We start from the raw sequence: 21,195 nt of genomic DNA, 5'->3' as shown, positions 1-21,195 counted from the left end.
AAAACCCCGCATTTGCGCCACTTTTTAACGCCTGGGTCAGGGCAGGCGTTAAGGGACCTGTGGGCTCAGAATGAGCCCACAGGTGCCCTCCCCTGCCCCCAGGGACCCCCCTGCCACCCTTGCCCACCCCAGGAGGACACCCAAGGATGGAGGAAGCCACCCCAAGGACATTAAGGTAAGTTGGGGTAAGTATTTTTTTATTATTTTTTTGGGGGGCATAGGGGGGCCTGATTAGTGCCCCCCTACATGCCACTATGCCCAATGACAGAAGTCCCCTGGGCATGGCCATTGGGCAAGGGGGCATGACTCCTGTCTTTACTAAGACAGGAGTCATGTAAATGGCGCAAATCGGGTTGAGGCAATTTTTTTGCCTCAACCTGACTTGCCCCATTTTAAGCCGCCCTAACGCCATTTTCCCCAACGCCGGCGCTGCCTGGTGTACGTGGTTTTTTCCACGCACACCAGGCAGCGCCGGTCTGCTAGCGCCGGCTAACTCCATTCAATAAATACGGCGCCCGCATGGCGCTTCAGAATGGCGTTAGCCGGCGCTAATTTTTTTGACGCTAAACTGCGTTAGCGCAGTTTAGCGTCAAAAAGTATAAATACGGGCCAAGGTTTTTCTTTTGATGTAGCCCCCCACTTTGTGCCTCCATTGGTGACTACTAAATACATGTTTTCTGACGCTGAGTGTTGCTTGAACTCTGCTAACCGGACTCAGGGTCTGTGCTCTGATTAAAAGCATATGCAAATTAGGCACAATTATAATTGGCATGCCAACCTACCTGTTAGTCCCTAATATATGGTGGGACATGTAGAGCTAATGCACTTAAGTGTGCACTCATGTGCTGCCTGCTGTCAATTTAAAATCCAGCACTGCCTTGCAAGCCGCTTTTAAATTAAATTGATATGGAAATTTGACTTTGGAACTAAAGGTACTTCCAAAGTCTCAAACTTCCTTAGTTTTACATATGTCACAATATGTCAGACTTAAGATCTCCTCTAACTGCCCAAGGGGTAGGGTGCCTTCTAACTATAAGCATGGGCATTATAAAAGATGTTTAATATGTCCCGGTGAGGGAAAAACTGCTGATTTCGTGTTTCCTCATTGTAGTACATTAGCTCCATAGGCAAACATAGGAAAACATTATTAAAGTATACCCATTGACAGAAAAGAGCTAAGAATGTCCTTCTTGTACTCTAAACAATAGTTAGAATAAATCCAACAACTTGCTATTGCTAACACAGAAAAGAAGTTATGGAATTTTCTTTTCTGTGATCCAAAATCCAGCCTTCCGGCAGCTGTTCTCTGATTGGCCAGCATCTGCTAGGCTGAGTCAAGCTGCCTTAATGACGTGTGAAGTAGCCTGCATTGAGACAATAGGACATCTGGTAGGTGGAGATCTGCAAGCTGCAGAGCAAAAGGCAGGAAGGGGGCTGCGTAGGCAAACTGGTCTTCAAAGGAGATGGCAGTGGGATGGCTTAGCCAGATCCTAACCTCAAGGAGAGATTTTCTAAATCTTGGATTTTGGAAATGTTTTGCCTCCTGGGATTGATTTTTGCCACACTACACAGAAAGTGATCACCATAGGGGGTAGCACCTTGCACCCCATTGGTCAGAGGTGCCCCCTTGATGGCAAGGCCAAGAACACTTGATATATATGGAAGAGTTGCCTAGAAACTCCTAACATTCATGTAACTTTCAGGATAAGGAGAAGTACTGCCCTGCTGGAACCTTGGTCTGCACCCCAAAGAACTGCACTCTGCATGACTACACCTGCTACACAGTGAGGAACTACAGCTCTAAGGTCTTTGCCTGGCTCCAAGACGTGAAGGAACGGACACCCTGACAGAAACAGGATAACAGAGCTTCACATGCACCACCCCCATCAAGAAGACCCCTGCTGGACAGCCTTTGAAGGAATTGGCCAGATGCATTGTGGGAAACGTGGTTGAAACATCCGAAGGACCATCTCAGAGCTTCTAGACTCTTTGATTGGTGTTGTGAACCCACTAAAGATCCCTGCCTGGAAACAAGAAGAAAGACTCCCTTGGTGAGCCCCTGGTCTGCTCAAGAAGAACTGCACGCACAAAGACTGCTCCTGCTGCACACTCTGGGCTTCACAAAAGAGGACTTTGCCTGGCTTCTAAAGGATTCAGGAGTGGACTCCCTGCAAGTGACAGATATAAAGAAGCTACCAAGTGTCACCTGCATTAACTCCTGCCAGCCCAGTTGGACAGCCTTCAGCGAACTTTTAAGGATTTGGCCAGGCCCATAGTAGGTATTGTAGTCCAGACGTCCCAAGGAGCAACTCAGACATTCTGGAACCTTGGATTAGCGCTAGTTTTGTTTAAAAAGTCATATCTCTGGTTCCCTACATTGGATTTTATTTGTTTGGTGTTGTTTTACTCATAAAAATATTTCCTATTTTTGTCAATTAGTTTTGGATTTTTACTGTGTATTGTATATTATTTATTTAATGTATTGGTGTTTTGAAATGCTTTACACACCTGTCTCCTAAATTAAGCCTGCCTGCTCATTGCCAGCTGCCAAGGGTTGAGCAAGGGATTCATTTACTGAGACCTTGGCAGAACCTTATATTGTGAGTGTGGTCTTAATACAAGTGGTGGATACCTACCAACCACTAGTAATAAATCACCTTCCAACAGTATTAAAAAGGAAGGTTTGGGTGAGCAAAAGGTTTATTTTATCAGGTCAAAATGGCAGTTCAAACTGTGTACACAGGCTCTGCAATGGTAGGCATGAGACATGTTTATAAGGTGACTTAAGTGTGTTGCAGAATCCGTGCTGCAGACCCACTACTAGCATTTAATTTACAGACCCTGGGGACGTGTACTGCAGTTACTAGGGACTTATCAGTAAATTAAATATGCCAATTAGGCATAGCTAATATTACCATGTTTACAGGAGAGATAACAAATACTTTAACACTGGTCAGCAGTGTGCAGAGTCCTATTCCCAGCAAAAATATAGAGTAATGCAACACAACACTAATCGTTGTCTTACGTTACATTCCAAGGGAGAAGCTTGAGTGTTCTAATCTACCAATGGATTTGGCATATTCCCACTTTTAGAATACTAGCAGTCCTGGGAATGTGTCAAAATGCTACTCCTCCCTACTTGAGGCATAAGGAGGAGAAATATCTTTATTTCTCCTTGTTTTTATCTCTATGTGTGCTGCATTCTCCATCACACATAGAAAAAATAAAATGCCTCAGAGGATTGTTATAGTGCTGGAATGTGCCCCTTCCTGCACAAAAACAATCCTGTCTGCAAAGCAGGCAGTCTTGCACCATGGTGCCAAAAGAGCAACTCCCTCCCAATCAGGATTAAAGCTACTTTTTTTCAGTTGGCCTAATTGGGTCCCTGCAGCAGGCCCAAGCTCCACTGTAGTCATCCTAAACTTGTGCCTTTGCCCCGATGTGGCACAGCCAGATATTCCCTTTTGGCACTTGTTGGAATGGCCCCCTCTGCAGGGTTCACCCCCAAACTTTGTGCCTTCTTCCTTCCCTTTTTCTGACCTCTTTTTGCTGGCTTTAGGACTCTGGGCCCTTTACCACTGCTAACCAGTGCTAAAGTGCATGTGCTCTCTATCTCCCTTAAAACATGGTAACATTGGCTCATATTCAATTGGCATATTTAATTTACTTGTTCGTCCCTAGTAAAGTTCACTACATGTGCCCAGGCATGTAAACTAAATGCTACTAGTGGGCCTGCAGCAATCAGTGTGCCACCCACATAAGTGATTGGGGGAGGGAAAGACATTTGTGGCTCCTCTCAGGTTCCAGAACTTTCTGTCACCGAAATGTAAGGGAAAAGTGTTTTTTTGGCCAAATTGTGAGGTTTGCAAAGATTTCTGGGTAACAGAACCTGGTAAGAGCCCTTCAAGTCACCCCATCTTGGATTCCCTGAACCCTGCTTCTTGATGAGGTTGGAATTTATATTACTATTTTAGAAATGCCACTTTCAGAAAGTCAGCATTCCTCTACACCTACAAATCATCTGGGCCTTATAGCCTGTATCCAATCCACGTCTGGACTGAGCTGGTTGTCCGCTTCCTTATGCATTTCACCTACACCAACCACAAACACAGAATACTCAGTCGCGCCTGCACTTGTCTGCATACTGAATGAGTCTTCCTGGACTTGAAGGGTCGAGGATCTGAAACTTACATTTCATATGCCAGTGGCCTGCCCTCACACAATGGACTGCCAAACCCCCTACTGGGTCACCCGCAGACAGACCTGAACCAAAAGGGAACCTTGTGCACTTCAAAACGACTCTTTGAAGTCTCCCTCACTTCAAAGTCATTTTTGAGTACATACACTGGGTCCCTCACTCCACCAAATCAGACACTTCTGAACCAGATCCTTCAACCTGTGAAGAGGAACTACCTGGCTGGCCAAAGGACTCACCTGGACTCCTCTGCTGTGAAGGACTGCTGCCTTGCTGTTGCTCTGCTGCTTTTCTGGCCTCTGATTTTGCTGAGAAGTGCTCTCCAAGGGCCAAAAAGACTTCAACTCCTGAAGAAACTCCTTGTGTGTCGAAAATAGACGCACAGCCTGCCGGACGAGGAAATCGCTGCGCAACCGAACCGGAATGACGCAGCTTGACTTCCCAGGAGGAGATTGTTGCAGCGCCTGTGTTGCGACCGGAAATTCGACACACAGCCCTACCTGATCAATACACAGCCAAGCCAGAATGACGCAGCCTGACTTTTTGAGTGAAGAATCGACGCAGCTCCTGCCATGTGATAGAAAATTCACTGCATCACATACCGGATTGACGCAGCGCTTGTAGCTTCATCCTGCACACCCCGGATTTTCCTTGTATTGTCCCTGGGCATCAAAAGATCCCCACATCCCAGTGAGGAACCAAGACTGCGCACCAGAAATTGACCAAAGCCCCTTGCAGCGTGGAAAGAAACAACGCATCGTCGGTGTCTTATTTTTCCACACATCTCCTCCTTTGCAGTCTCCGCGCGTGATAATTTTGACGCAAACCAAGCACTTTGTGCAAACAAGAGACAACTGTTGATTTTTAAGTTCTACGACTCTTTTTAATCTGACAAAAGTGATATTTCAACTTGTGCTTATTGAATCTTTATTGTTTTGACCTTAATTTAATCAGATACATATCATATATTTTTCTAAACCTGTATGGTGTATTTTTGTGGTGTTTCCACTGTGTCATTGATTGATTTATTGCACAAATACTTTACACATTACCTTCTAAGTTAAGTCTCACTGCACAGTGCCAAGCTACCAGAGGGTGGAAACAGAATAATTTGGATAGTGTGTTACTTACCATGACTAGGATTGTGGTCCCTTCTTGGAAAAAGGAAAATACCTCTGCCAAGTAGAGACCCCATTTCTAACAGCACTTTAGCCTTTTGGGCACCAGTTTACAGTTTATTCTTCAATAATTCATTAATACTGATCTACTGATTGGATTTTTGTTATTTTCATAATTAAATTAAGATCTGTTTTCCAACTTTATTTTGGGCTCCTCCTATGGTGTGTTTTCACTGTGTTACTGTATAAAGTGTTGCTCAAATACTTTACACACTGGCTCTAACTTAAGCCTGATTACCCTGTGCCAAGTTACTAGGTGGTTAAGCATAGGTTAATTTGGACTTTGTTTGTGCCTTACCTTGACAAGAATAGTGGTTTCTGCTGGACCAGGACTTATACCCCAGTCAAACAAAAACTCAATTTCCTATATTGAAGTTCAGCAATGAGGACTGGAGTTTTATTTTTGTGCACTGACACTGGTACATTTTGTTACACTATCCCCCCACATAAATAATCTAAGACCAATTTGAGTCTTAATTTTCCTTGATTTACTTTTTTTCTTTTTCTAAATTCTTTCTCTGATTATTGCACTTAAGACCACACCTGTAAGAATGGAGTTTGGGATGGCCAACATGGATGTCTACACAGTGGCTCAGCTCAAATAATTCTGCAAGGAGAGGGGGCTTCCTGCCAAGAGCACCAACAGGAAGGTGGAGTTGGAAAAGGCACAGAAGCCCACAAAACAGTGGTTGAAGTCACAGGAGAGGATAGTGGGATGGAAGGGCCAGGAGATGACCTTCCTGAGGCACAACTGTAGTGAAAAGGAATGACTTGACCCCCTGGAAAGGAGCCCCCTGCCAGAGAAGGGCATAATGTCCCTTCCCATAGTCTGTCCCCAGAGAAGAGGGAGAAGAGAGAATTCAGGCTGCAGATGGCCTAGTTAAGGATGAAAGAAAGGAAACTAGCCATGAAGGCGAAGATGGTTGAAAGGGCGCTGGAGAAGAAAAGGTTGTTACTGGCTCACAAACTTCTTATGGAGCTGAACATTAAGACAGGCATAGTCTAGCAGTGATGGTGGCAGCATAAAAGGCAGTGTCTGAAGGCGACAAGAAGGTCCGCATACCCCAAAATCTTGTGCCCAACTGCATGATAGGGTTTGACATATACAAATGGCCTGCCACAAATGAGGTAGCTCTAAAGGTCTGCAAGATTCTGGAGGAGTACTCGGGAGGTTGCTAGTGGAAACACATGCCTCCAGTGGGGTGGGTACACTGCTTACACTAGGAGTGGAGGACAAAACCAGATATGCCCCATGAGAGCCATCCTTGTCACTAAGTTTGGACTCACCTCAAGAATAAAATTAATCAAGTTCAGGGACAGCCAAAAGATGCAGAATCAGTTTTGGGTAGACTTCTTGGACTATGTCAGCAAGGCACTGAATGGTTGGATGCAGAACAGCAAGGTACATAATTATGGTAGGATGTACAGCTTAATCCAGAAAGCACCAGCATCTAGTTGACAGCAAGCTCACTGACCCCAGAAAGCTTGGTGAGGAGACAGACCTCTGGTTCAGCACCAGAGAATCCAAGAAGGTACCTGGAAGTAACCCCAAGAAGGATTGTCCAGGTTCCCTTCAGCAGAGTGAAGGGGAGATTACCAAGAAAAGGCCCAGAGTAAGGGGAACAAAAGGTTTCCTTTGCTCCATCTGAGAAACTGAGGAGTGGTTCTGGTGGGTTATGACCCAGGGTACCCCATTTTCAACCCAGCTGCTGTGTGTGTTCCCATTTAGGGTAAAAGCAGGGGGGCTCTGTCTATCCAAAGAAAACACCCACTCGTGGGACCTCTACAGGTGTGGCCAATGTGGCGTTAGAGGTAAGTAGTCCCCAAGGGCAGGTCATAGACCATGCCATGATCTCCTTTAGTTGACGGATAGACTCAGAGGGTGAGCTGGTGAATCCTGAGGGTGGGAGTCATCACCTCCATCAAGTGAAAGTGACCCCAGTCAGTGCTCTGAGGGACATAGGGGCTAGCCAGACAATGATAGTGGAAAGTCTTGTTTCTCCAGAGTAGTACATCGGCCAGGTGTGTAGGGTGACTCAGGCCCATCTGGTGGACAGTATGGCTCTGGTATTTCTGGAATAGGGTGGGGAGGAGACCCAGAAGAGGGTCATAGTTAGTCCCCAAATGCCGATAGAATCTGTTCTGGAGAATTAGTTTCCCCAGATGGAAGGAGAACTGAGGGGGGTGGCCACCCTGGGTGTCCTGATAGTTACATTTCCTGGGGTAGCACTCCCAAGTGGATAGTATGGGAGCCCAAATGGAGGGCCAGGGTGAGGGCAGACTCATCACTGTTCCCTGATGAGCTGCAGGGTACAGTTCCTGACCTGATGGGAGGTAGAGTGGAAGTGAGTTGCACAACATCAGGGGCTATGCCCCTACTATTGGACACCACAGAGGTAAGAAAAAAACCTCAGAAGCCCATATGGAACTATCTGTCAGCCCCAAACCCCAAGGCTGGAAGAGAGGCCACTGCTGAAAGCCTCCACCTAACAGCGAATGGTCCAAGGCATGACTCCAGACACTTACAGCTGTCGGTAGCCTCTGTTGATTACTGTCCTTATGAGCAGAGGTTTTCTTGGGTTGAGTATAAGTCTGATCCAAGGTGCGGAATGGACCACATCACTTTGTTGGCCATGGTGATACTGTCTGCCTACTGGGATGCATCTATGAGCAAGTTAATGTTAGATGCTGCACAAATGGGGTCCACAGAGGAAGAAACGTGTGACCCATGGTTCAGTTAAGTGGCTCAGGAGAATATAGACAGAGGGATTTAACTGGGTTCAGAAAGGTGTACAACTGACAAGTACCCCTGTGGCAGAGGGACTTTGTCTATATCCTAGCACCTAAGCCATTAGTCCATTAAGCTATTGATTAGTCTCCCCTGGCTTTAGTTTGGGGGAGGGTTGTGGTAGACCTAGCCCTCTCTACAAGGTAACCACCAAACCTTTTGACTTCCTCCTCCTATTTTTGCTGAATTCATTTTTCTGGCCTTAGGACTGCTATCCAGTGCTAAAGTGCTTGTACTCTCTTCTAAACATGGTAATATTGGTTTATGCACAATTGGCATATTTAATTTACTTATAAATCCCCAGTAAAGTGATACTACATGTGATCAGAGCCTGTATATTGAATGCTGCTAGTGGAACTGCAGCACTGATTGTGCCACCCTTTTAAGTAGCCCTTTAACAATGTCTTAGGCTTGCCACTGCAGAACATGTGTGTGCAGTTTTAAACTGTCATTTCCACCTGGCAAGGTAATTCCTTTTTCCAACATATAAATCAACCCTACGGTAGGCCCTGGACAGCCCAGGGGGCACTGTGCAAAGTATTTAAAATGTAGGACATGTACCATCAAGTTTTCCATATCCTGGTAGTGAAATAACTCTTAATTGCATTTTTCGCTACTGCAAGGCCTATCTCTCCCATAGGAGAACATTGGAGTTGGGGAATGGGAAGAGATGACCACTTCATGTTTGGTATCTTCGGATTCATAATTTAGAAGTCGGAATTTAAACTGCAATTCTGAAAATACCACTTTAATAAAGTTGAGATTTTTCTGCCATAGCCATTTGGTGCCTGCAGCCTGTTTCTGGTTCTGGTCCATGTTCCACATCTAAATGATCTTCTAATGTTATATTGTGTTCTAACCCTGATACCATAATGCAGCTCTGGGTAATTCTCCTAGTTAAATAACATGTGCTGACGCTAGGAGATCTATCTAGAATCATGCCGTGCTCCAACTCGATATGGTTCTGCGAGTACTATACTTTATTCCACATATAGTTGATTCTTTTAGTATGATACAGCAATCTTATTTTAGGTGATGCACTTAGTATTGTAGGGAGCTCCAAAAGAAGGTGATTCTTTAGGTCCTATACTGTTCTTCAAATGTAGAAATTCATTGTCATAATACACTGTGCTTCACACCTAATACTGCACTTCAACAGTAAGTACTATGCTATGCCCTAATCTATTTCTAGTAATATAGGGGCAGATTTCAGAGCACCTAGTGCCACTGGAACATTGGCGCTATGCACTGACCCGTATTTACAAGGTGGTGTAAGCCACTTTTTGTGGCTTAGGGTCACCTTGTAAATACGGCCCCTTCACACGCAGCACTTTGATTGGAAGGGGCATGCATTGCATTTTGACTCTGCCTCAGATTTACGAGTTTTCGTAAACCTAAGGCAGCACCAAAATCTAGCACCACCCCAAGTGGCGTTGGCATGGCGCAACAAAGAGAAATACTTTTATTTCTCCTTGTTTTTTGCTCTTTCTATGTGTGCTGCATTCTGCAGAACACATAGAAGGAGCAAATCGCCATTGAAGATTGTTTTTGTGCAGTAAGGTGTCCCTTCCTGCACAAAAACAATCTCCTCCTCAAAGCAGTCATCCTTGCACCATGATGCAAGGGTGGCTAGTGCATCCCCGCGTTGTGAAAATGACGGAGAGTGGGCTGCCAATTTTGGCGCAGCGTAGCGCTCACTCATTTTCTTTTAAATCTGGGCCTTAGTGTACTATTACTCTAGATGAGCCTTCTAGTATTGTACTGTATTCCAACTCTAAGTTACACTTTAGGTACTAAAAATTGCATCAGCTCTATTCTAGTGGATCTTTTAGGCACTAGAAAATGATCTAAACCTAGGTGCCCTTTAGTGCAATACTATGCTCCAACTCAAGTAACCGTAATACTAATTTGCCAAACATACATATACATGTGGCATTAAAAATTTGTAAATTCTGACATGACTGTCACATTAAACAGGTATGGACAATAGAGCACCAATTGGTACAATAAAGGGCGTAACAAATTATCCTGATTTATGGGAATCCCCATCCAATTAAATGTTAATTTCCCCTTGAGAATCAATGCTTTACCATATGTCTCCCCAGTGGGATGCCAAATGATATATGCACAGCAGCATGCTGACAACAGCAGCATTGAACCGGCATCTCATCTGAGATAAAATATTTATTTTTTCACCTGAAATATAAGATTCATCTAAGCTCTGTTAGTGTTGCCACAAAAATGTTTCTGTGTTCATCAAATACTACGTGACTGGTGGCTGCTGTGATTGTAAGTGTGAGATATTGGCATCAAGATAATATATTATATATGTATTCCATGTGAAAGATTAGGCTTTCCATCCTCCTAATTCTGTTTACCTAATCTGTGTACAGTGCAATCTCCATTTATCATCTGCACCAACCCTGCTGGGAGAATGTTTCTTGCACTTTAATCACAATGAGTAATTTTATTATTATGGAATCCTGTGTGTCCGTTCCCTAAACAGCCAATCTTTTATTGTAAACTGTAGTAGCTGGGAGATATGCTGTTGAAATATGATTGCTACTTTCTCTGTGTTTCTTCGTTCCATGACTTCATTTTTTTCTACCTGAGTCACTCCCTCCCTTTACCCTGGTGGGCAAACATGATGTCCCTGTACTTCTACTTTAGGCCATTCCGTTTAAACAATACTCAATGCCACCAGCCCATATATACATTGCCACCTATCAGAATTGTCCATGAAACTGTCATGACCCAAAAATACCCAGAATACCTGATGAGTGGTCACTAGCAATTTGTTTGGACCGCACATAACATTACATGTTTCTTGCTCTCCCCACGGACTAGTCTCAGTCTGTATATATTTTAATTAGGGCTTACGGTTTTATGGTATTTACTTTATTAACATTTCTCTCTATATTTATCAATATGTATGTTTTTGTCATTTATCCGTGTTCCTCCCATTTTTATTTTCTGCTTTGTGAATACATGAAATGGTAACACGTATTTCCACATTTATTTATTTAAGGAATGTGCAATCATATTTTGGTGCCTGTACAGGTTTAGTACATTAGGTGCCAAATATTATAAAGTAATAAACCAACATAAATTAATTTGCTTAATAATAATAATAGCACAAACATATGTTGAGATATGCAGTTACTGGAGGAAATCTCATTCCTATGTTTTAATCCCACATGCTCTCAATCTGCACATTATGGGCTGGGAATTCATGAACAACAAGTAGAGTCACTGAAAACATGCCACATTTTCAGTATTTTTCTACTGTTAAAAAAATATAGACAATAAACACATCGATTTCTGTCTGTATATATCTGCGAAATTCAGTATATACGGAAAAATGGGAGCCTAAATTTCAATATGATGTCATTAAATTTGATCCCGCTGGTGGGTGATAATCGTTCATAATTATCCTCCCATCCATCACTCCTCTTGAGGATCTGGTGTTTGTGTCCCAAATGCACGACCTTGTCCTTGATTGCAGTGACCCCAAGGTGCCAGATCATCGACCATTGGTCGGGCTTACCGAATCACAATCCCCTTTGCCAGCCCAGGCCTGTCTTGGATCACTCCCTAAGGGATATTGACTGTCAGTCAATATGCAAAAATATAATGCAGATTGTGAATGTCCTACAATCCAGAGTTTGCATTATAGAGAGAGCACTTCGGATTTTTTTCTGATCTTCCTCTTGATGAATTTTATTTATCAGAATACTTGCCATTTCTAAAATATAATTAACTTTTAATACTAACTTTTCTAACTCAGATGCCATTACAAGGTCTGTTTACAAGAATTTTGTATGTTATATCAGATGCCTTTCTTTGTATTTACAGGACAAAGAACTTTCTTTAATTGTATATTGTTTGCATTGTAATTGTCTATTCTGAAAAAAAGTAATGCTTGATATGTGCTTCTGCAGAGACAACTATTTCAAGAACCTCAGAAGCGAGAAGGTTAAACTGGGTAGCACGACAGCCATCGCGTTTCTGTATATTTGGCCAATTGTGTGTGACAACATATTCATTTGTAGTTTATCCATGTAATGCACCAAGGGCCATATGTGTGAACACGTTTTCCCATAGACACAGAATGGGTAAAACCCTTTGCTATATCTGGCCTCAAGTGTGAAGAACTAGCAGGCCGCTATACATTAACGCTAAATTACAAAGTACACTATAGTACAATGTAGTTAGGAAACAGAGCAATACAAACAGAGAAACGAACATTAAAATGTAAGGAAATCTATATTAAAAGGTAACTTACTGTGTGCAAAGTGACACATAAACTGCTGGTTTGGAATTTCATCTGTGGACTGAAATAAAAGAGGTGAAAGTAGGAAAACGTTCTAGAGGGCCTGCTACACGTGTATTACCCGAAAATAACAGATAGGACCTTGCGAAGGAGAGGTAGTGTAAGTTGAATAGTAATTGTTTGGACTCTTGAAAGAGTAGAAACAGTGATTACTATGGAAGGAAGTAGGCAACAGATCCCGGATATGGTCAGACAACCAGGGAATTATTCAGAGTATTTCAGTGAAAATAGGAGTTTCGGTCTCCTGGAGTACAGCTCCAGGAAGAGTGAGGATGAGAGAAGGGTAGACGCTCAGTTTTCAGAGAGATGGATTTAAGGTGCTGGAGCATCACCAGGACTGGATGTCTTCCAATGTCTCAGTTAAAAAAGAGATCTCCATAGAATTGACCTTCATCTTATTGGTTATAAAGGATGTTGGAAAATCATATGAGAATTTCAAGGCACTTAAGCTGCACGTTAGAGACAAAGGGTGCGAAAATAAATCATTGGAAGTCCGTTCAGTAGAATGGAAATGGATTTGAGAACGTTTTTTTGGTATGTTGTTAGTGGTTCAGTATGAGGCAAATATATCAAGAACATTGCCCTCAAAGGACGTTTGGTCTTTCATAATTAACAGTGTTAAATGCCACCAACAGCAGACGCAAGCATGATCTCAGATGTACCAGACTTCATCGGTCATATGCAGCAGGACTCTCCCAGTCAGCAATCTGATCTAAATCCTGATTGATGATGATTTAATGTATTAATTTAACTGGTGAATTGCTTGAATATAAATCAACATACCTCTCCGGCAGTATGAAAAGCTAACCCTGAGACGGGGGAAAATTACTATAATGCCCACAGTACACTGAATCAGCAGATAAATGTGACCCACTTTGAGAAAGTTGAGATATGTTGACTATGCAAACCCAACATAATTTCAAGCAGTCTACTTTTTAGCTGTACTTAAAGGTATAAAGCTATACTTAAAGCTGTAGCATAACGTTACTTTGCAGCATGAGTTCTAGTTTCTTCAGATAAGTATAACTATAACTGCTGAATTTCTATGGTTTTAAATGTATAAAATGTGAATCGAATTATAGTGTTCCTGCAAACTTTGATTAGTTCAGTGAGTTTCTATGTTTTTTTATTGTAAAGTAATATATAATTACTGTATGTTAATACAACCACCTCAGTGCATGGCCTTTGTCCGTGTATGGTAGGGGTTGGCCTCAGGGCCTGTAGTCAACCACCCCCCCCCACATGTTCCCAACTCCATGCCACACGCAGGCTTTGGCTGTGCGCAGCAAAAGTTTGGCCACAGGGCCTGGCATTTGGCCCCCACACATGGACCCAACCCCACACCTTGCACCGTGCTAATCAGATTTTGGTGTGTGAGGGGGTGTTTTTTGGGGGTTTTTGGATCCATGGATTCCTTTTGAATTTACAGGGCTGCAGTGAATCCGTGAAATCAGCCCCAAAAATATTTGGGTTATCTTTTCCTATGAGGGATCCCTCAGAGACACCTCCATCTGTCTTGTGGGGTCAGGATACCTGTATCCTGACCCATTATGTCATTTTTTAATTGTTTTTCCACCCTTCGAAACAAAATGGTGGCCCCAACTTTCGTCTCAGGTTGTGGCCAACAAATCAGGTCCCTGCTTTTCCCCAGATCCATGAATCTCCCACTAGGAATCCGCAAATATCTATAATTCTTCTTCCTACGAAACTACTGAATGGGTTTTCACCAAATCACAAAAAACACTCTTTCTGGACCAAGAGCTATCTTTCTTCCTATTTTTGTAACTCTTCAGTGGTTTGTGGACATACCCTTTTCCTCATCCCCTGCTTGACCAATCACTCTGAAATTTTCCACACAGCAGCTTAAGTGAAGTGCATGCTAGTTTTGAAAATTTTGTGAAGATTCGTGAAATGGCCCCAAAGTTACAGGCACAACAAAAAACGTTCTTATATAGAAAATATGTCCTAACGACCTACTGTCGTGCATGGGACATTGGTCTTTTGCATACCTGCACCTGAAGTTATGAAATGTCCTACTGGAATTCCACAAAGATGTACCTCTCTGACCAGGGGAGAACCTAAAATCCTGGATGTTTGAAACCTGTGTTAGAAATTCCAGCTATAGGAATTACTTGGAAATTTGGTCACTAATAATTTTGCCCCTGTTTTAAGAATTTTCACAAAATGTTTCCGTCCTATAGCTTTGTCTACATTAGCGGAAAGTGGAACGTTTTGTGGTGATTGGTTAAGGAGATGCAAAACTAAAGGTGAGTTCCATACATGTATTTCCACCAATGCATTCTCCATGGACTTTTGTATCTGATGTAGTGCATGAAATTTGCCATGATTACACATCATGGTGAGCCTATGATCCTTTTGGGTAATACAGGTAAGTAGTGCATGTATTGTTTTAAGCTTTAAGGCATTTTACCTAAGTGATATCTTTTGCTGTACTTTCATTACATTTAATTGAATTTCACTACATTTCGCAACAGTACCATGGTACATAGTGATGACAAGAAATTATGTGACTGGCTAATGACTTTACAAAAGTTATAGGGATCCATGCTATTTTTAGCTAAACTTAAGCTGTGTTCTGCATTATGCTTCTAGATATAGCTAAGTATTAGGTATGATTTTTTCCCCTACATATTACCACTTGATGAAAGTGGAAATAGGGAAAGAAAAATATTTATAAGTTTGTACATATTTGAACAAAAATATATAGAGTACCATGGGACTTTCTTGGAAGTGCAGCAGTATTTAAAAAAATGAAAAAAGAAACAGTTAAAAAAAAACAAAAATACACAGTACTACAAAATATTTTACAAACTTAGGGCCCCATTACGACACACTGGTGTATCAATCACAATGCATCAGTTTGTTTGTGCCACCCTGCACCCCCTAACACCACCATGGTAGTGCTATTTTTACAATACAACACACAATGGCACTTGTTAGCTCAGATGCATCAGAATTTCTGACGGTCTCACTACGCCAGTTTATAAATGTGGCACTGTGGCACTGTGTGGGGACAGTTTATGCCACCATAAAAAAAATTATGCTACGGTGGCACAAAAGGGCTTGTAAATGAGCCCCATAGTGTACTACATTGTATTTTCTACATACAATATATTTAAATCTTCACAAAAAGTCCAAGGAGTACCATGGTAATACTTAGTTCTAATTAAAAATCTCCTGTAAAAATATGTAGAAAATTATAAATACATTTCTCCAACTATTACCACTTTAATAAGGTGGTTATAGGCGGGTAGCAACAATAAAACCTACTACTTACCCATGTCTAAGGCCCTAAGCCACAATACAGGGAAGGGCCAATTGCAGCCAAACAATACTGAAATGGCATAGCTGGCTTTTATTTTTTGTAAACACAGCCATTAGCCAACCACATACTGCCTTCTCATCTGCATATACCACAATGTACCACAAACGTATTGCATTCTACAGCAGCACAATATATAACTAAGGGTCTGATTTAGAGTTTAGTAGAGGGGTTACTCCTTCACAAAAATGACTGTACGACATATTGCAAGCTCCATAGACTATAATGGAATGGTAATATGGTGAACGGGATATCCAACATGTTGGTGACAGAGTAACCCCCCCTCAGCCAAACTCTCAATCATACCCTATGTATTTTAATACCTAGAACTTAAACACTATTTACGTATACTACCGAAATGATCATTTATGCCTCATAATGGACATTCCTGTCACATTACAAATACATCTGTTCACCCATTTTCACATTACATTGTTTCAATTACTCCACTCCACTCTATGCCACAGCACTCTATGCCAATCCACTCTACACCACTCCATTGCTAACCTACTGTACGCCACTCTACTCAACATCGTCCAGTCTATGCTATTCCGCTGTATGCTATTCCACTGTTTGCAACTTCACTTTCCACCAATGCACTCTATGCTATTCCATCTATGCCACTCCATTTTATGCCACTTCAGTGTACATCACTGCCCTGTATGCCACTAAACTCTATGCTATCCCACTGCCACTCCTGTCTACAACCCTACACTCTATGCCACTTCAGAGTACGCTATTACACGGTACACCACTACACTGTAACTCACTACACTGTACACTACTCCACTGTACACTACTCTACTGTAGATCAGTGCACTCTAGGCTATTCCACTCTATGTCCCTTCACTCCAAGGCACTCCATTATATCCCACTCCGGTGCATGGTATTCCAGTTTTTGCCACTCCACTCTATGCTACTTTACTCTATGCCAATCCACTCTGTGCTGTTTTGCTATATAAAACAACACTCTACCACACTCCAATCTATGCCACTGCACTGTATGCCACACCATTGTACTCTATTTACCTGTACACCACTCTAATGTATGCCACTCCAGTCTACGAAAATCCACTGTATGCCACTAAACTGTACATTAATTGACTCTACACAATTCCACTGTGTGCAATTCCACTGTCCACAATTCCAAACAATGCAATTCCACTCTACTCCACTTCACTGTATGCTACTTTACTATATGCTATTCCAGGCTACTCTACGCTCCTCCACTCTATATCACTCCAGTCTGTGCCATGCCACTGTATGCTATTCTACTGTATACTGCTTCACTCTACCCTATTTTATTGTAGGCAACTTCACACATGCCTCTCCACTATTTCACTCTATGCTTCTTATTGTGTGCCACTCTACTATATGCTATTCCACTCTACACAATTTAACTCTACACCACTCCACTATTTTACTTTACGCCACTCCACTGTATGCTTTCCCACTCTATGCTACTTCACTGTATGCCACTCCACTATAAGCTATTCACTTTACACTACTCCTAATGGGCCATACTCACCCTACGCTATTCCACTGTATGCTACTACACTCAACCTCATTCGCCGTACACCACTCCACTCTATGCCAATGTACTCTAAGCTACTCCACTGTGCACTATTACACTCTACCACTCTCTACTCTTCAGAATTTCACTCTTTGCCACTCTATTGTATGGTATTCTACTGTACGCTATTCCTCTCTATGCCATTCTGCTGTCCAACAGTCCACTATATTCTACTCCACCCTATGCTACTCTACTGTATGCCACTTCACTGTACCCTACGCAACTCTACACCATTCCACCATACCCTACTGCACTTTACTCCACTCAACTGTACACTGTACGCTATTCCACTGTACCCCACTCTGTACCACTCCACTGTACACCACTCCACTGTACGCCACTCCACTGTACACTGATCCATTCTATGCCACTCCACTCTTCTCCACTCCAGTACTTCCACTCCACTGTATGCCACTACACGCTACATTAATCTACTCGCTAATTCACTTTATAGTATTCTTCTGTATGTTATTCCACTGTATGTTACTCCACTCTGCACCACTCACCTATATGCCACTCTACTATATGCTATTTCACTGTACGCCACTCCACTGTACCTCACTGCAATCTATGCCACTACGCGCTATGCCACTCCACTGTACATCATTCCCACGTATTCCACTCAAATGTTTTGGCTATTCCACTTTACCCCACTCTTCTCTACCCCACTCCATTATATGCCACTCCTCTCTACAGCACTCCTCTGTATGCTACACCACTGTACACCACTCCACTCTACATCACAGCAGCCAATGCCACTCCACTGTACACATCACTCTACAGCACTACACTCTTCACTATTCCATCATACATAATTCCACTCTACCTCAGTCCACTCTATGCTATTCCACTCTGTGCCACTCAAGTCAAGTCAACACCACTGCACTGTACTCCATCCCACTGTATGATGTTGCTGGTGGTACCCAGTGATGGTAATATAACTGCATCACTGTAAATCTTGTAAAAAAAACAAAAACGTGCAGTTATCATTCATTTTTACTTTAAGAACAACAACCTAAATAAGCATGAAAATATAAAAATTGGATGTAAACACAACATAAATACCTATTTATTTTCAGCCAGATTAGAGGAAGGGATTTCTTCACAAGTAATTTATATGTTGTCCATTATCAATACTAGATTCTCATGCAATTTATCCCCACTTCAGTAATCTGAAGAAATATTGAAGCCTTCATACAAACTTGAAAACTTGTATTGATTTTGATGCAGTAACACAGAGATGTTGGTAAATCTGTACAAAAAATAAACCTCTATACAAATTATAGGCAGAAAGCCTTTTGAAACACTATTGCATGATCATGAGAATCACAGGAAACGCTGTGGGAATTTTACCACAATTATGCCTTTTCTTTGGATTTTGTTAGCAAAGATGATGCAGGTGAGCAAGCGGTGTGCAAAGTTAATATTTTTTGGCAAGTATGTTGCATTTTCTCAATATTATACATATAGGGGGTCATCATGACTTCAGTGAACACTTTTTGACAGTCCGCCCGCCAGTCCGGCCACCTTTCCGTGTCCCTATTACGGGTTTGCTGCTGGGTCAGCGGGTGGAAACAGAGTTTCGGCCTGGTGGCTCAGCCAGAAACAGCCTACACTATTGTGGCCAGCTCATAATAGAGCTGGCTGCAATGCTGTAGTGCGCAGCCAGGGGGGGCCCTGCACTGCCCATGCCATGTGGGCATGGGCCCCTTCTGGGGCCCCCTTCACCCTGTCTCTGCCAGTCTCTGCCAGTCTTTCATGGCAGTGCTACTGCCATGAAACCGCTGGCTGATAGGGGAGTCATAATCCCCAGGGGGGTACTGCATGCAGCGCTGCCCTGGTGGATTAGGAGCACCAGCACATCATTGGCCAGATGAAAATTGGCAGTGCTGGTGGTCTGCCTGTGGTAAAACCACTGTGGTCATATTGTGGAGGTCAGACCGCCTCCAAATAGGTCAGACCACTGCTTTGACAGCAGTCAGACCGCCACCACGACCCTGACGGTCAGACCACCAACACAACAGTGTCATATTTAGGCCCATAATGTTAAATGCCTTTCACCATTATCAGCAGTATCTTTTCCTCATAAGAGTAAACTTCACTTATTCAAGATTGGAAGGATAAAATGTCACCTACGAGTATAATTTTTTTCTGGTCAAGACAGTTTCCCAGAGAACCAGGCTCCCACAAGTGACAAATCAAACTAAATTTCACATTATGCAAAACGGCAGAAATTGAGCACAATTCACATAGCACAAAATTCTGGAATGATGCATGGATTTAATGGATTAAGAAAAATTACACACAGGACTAACCTGAACTTTTCAGTCCAGAGTGTGACAAACAGGCCAAAGGAACCAGTTGACAGTTAATTATGAGGCCACAGTCATCCTTTATACACTACTTGATAGGTGGCATAACATTAGAATTCTGACAATTGTAATCGTTTTTGTATGTTTTCTGCAGGCAAAAATGTACAGGCTTATATCTATCCAAAAATGTTGTGTCCAATTGCCTCCCTTAAAACTAGAGGTAGAGGAAGTAGATAAAACATTTAGCAACACACACCCAAAAGGAAGATGAATGGAAAGAGTGATTGTGCTAAAAGTGAAGTGGCTTGATTTATCTTCAGTCTAAATCCTTGCACATATTTAAACTATATATTACCAATTAGACATTTTCGTTGAACTCCTTGGCGTATGACACTCAGGCCCATATTTATTAGCGTCATTTTCTGAAGCAAAAGTGGCGCAAACGTACAAAATACAATTACATTTTGTAAGTTTGCGCCAAAAAAATGGTGCAAATGCAGCACAAAAAAGGTATCAATATGGGCCTCAGTTTTTACATAGCTGTTTTTACATAGTAACTCTTGTGAACAAAATACCTCCCTTCACTTTTTACTATCAAGGGTTAACAGGAAGCTAATTCAGATTTCTGTCGACAATGTTACAGTCCTTTAATAAAACAACTGAAAAAGTAAGGATTCTCATCTTAGGGCCTTACAAGTCAGGTAGTTGATATCCCCTGGTGGGATATCACTAAAACAAATGATGACAGGCCTGGAGTTTGGTGTTATCCACACCTGCACTCTCTGTGTACAGGAACACAAGATTTAATTGAACTGGAGGATAATCTGACTGGTAACATGAGAGGAAGACTGAGCAGGGAAGTATATGCAGAAATAACTGACCCACTTCTACATCTTAGATGGTGAATGGAAGCATCAATAGACACAGGGCCTGATTCTAACTTTGGAGGACGGTGTTAAACCGTCCCAAAAGTGGCGGATATACCACCTACCGTATTACGAGTTCCATAGGATATAATGGACTCGTAATACGGTAGGTGGTATAACCGCCACTTTTGGGACGGTTTAACACCGTCCTCCAAAGTTAGAATCAGGCCCACAGTATAGGGAATTCCATAAATAACGTGACCAAGAAATACAGGGTCTTCATCGAAATTTACTATTCTATAGGGATTAAATCTTGGTCGCATAGTGCGTGTGCAATGTCACTTCATAGTATCAATGTGTATAAGTGAGGAGTTTGAACACCAGGGGTGCTGTGAAACTTGTAAATAGGGGCCTTAGTTTGGTGCCCAATTCGCAAAATGGAGTTTGTCCCCTTGGGACAGCTTCCATTTTATGAATGGCAGTGTATGTCCCTTAAGGGTCTAAACAGTGGTCTAGGGATCCATTGTTTGCTCTCATCAATGTTATTCTCTGCATATGAATTTGTTTCAAAAGCTGACCCAGTCTGTTAAAACAGGTGCTGCTTCTG

Source organism: Pleurodeles waltl, chromosome 4_1 (genome assembly GCF_031143425.1).
Source record: "Pleurodeles waltl isolate 20211129_DDA chromosome 4_1, aPleWal1.hap1.20221129, whole genome shotgun sequence".
In the NCBI taxonomy this organism is placed as follows: domain Eukaryota; kingdom Metazoa; phylum Chordata; class Amphibia; order Caudata; family Salamandridae; genus Pleurodeles; species Pleurodeles waltl.
The sequence above is the reverse complement of the archived record's forward strand: the minus strand, read 5'-3'. Positions refer to the sequence as shown.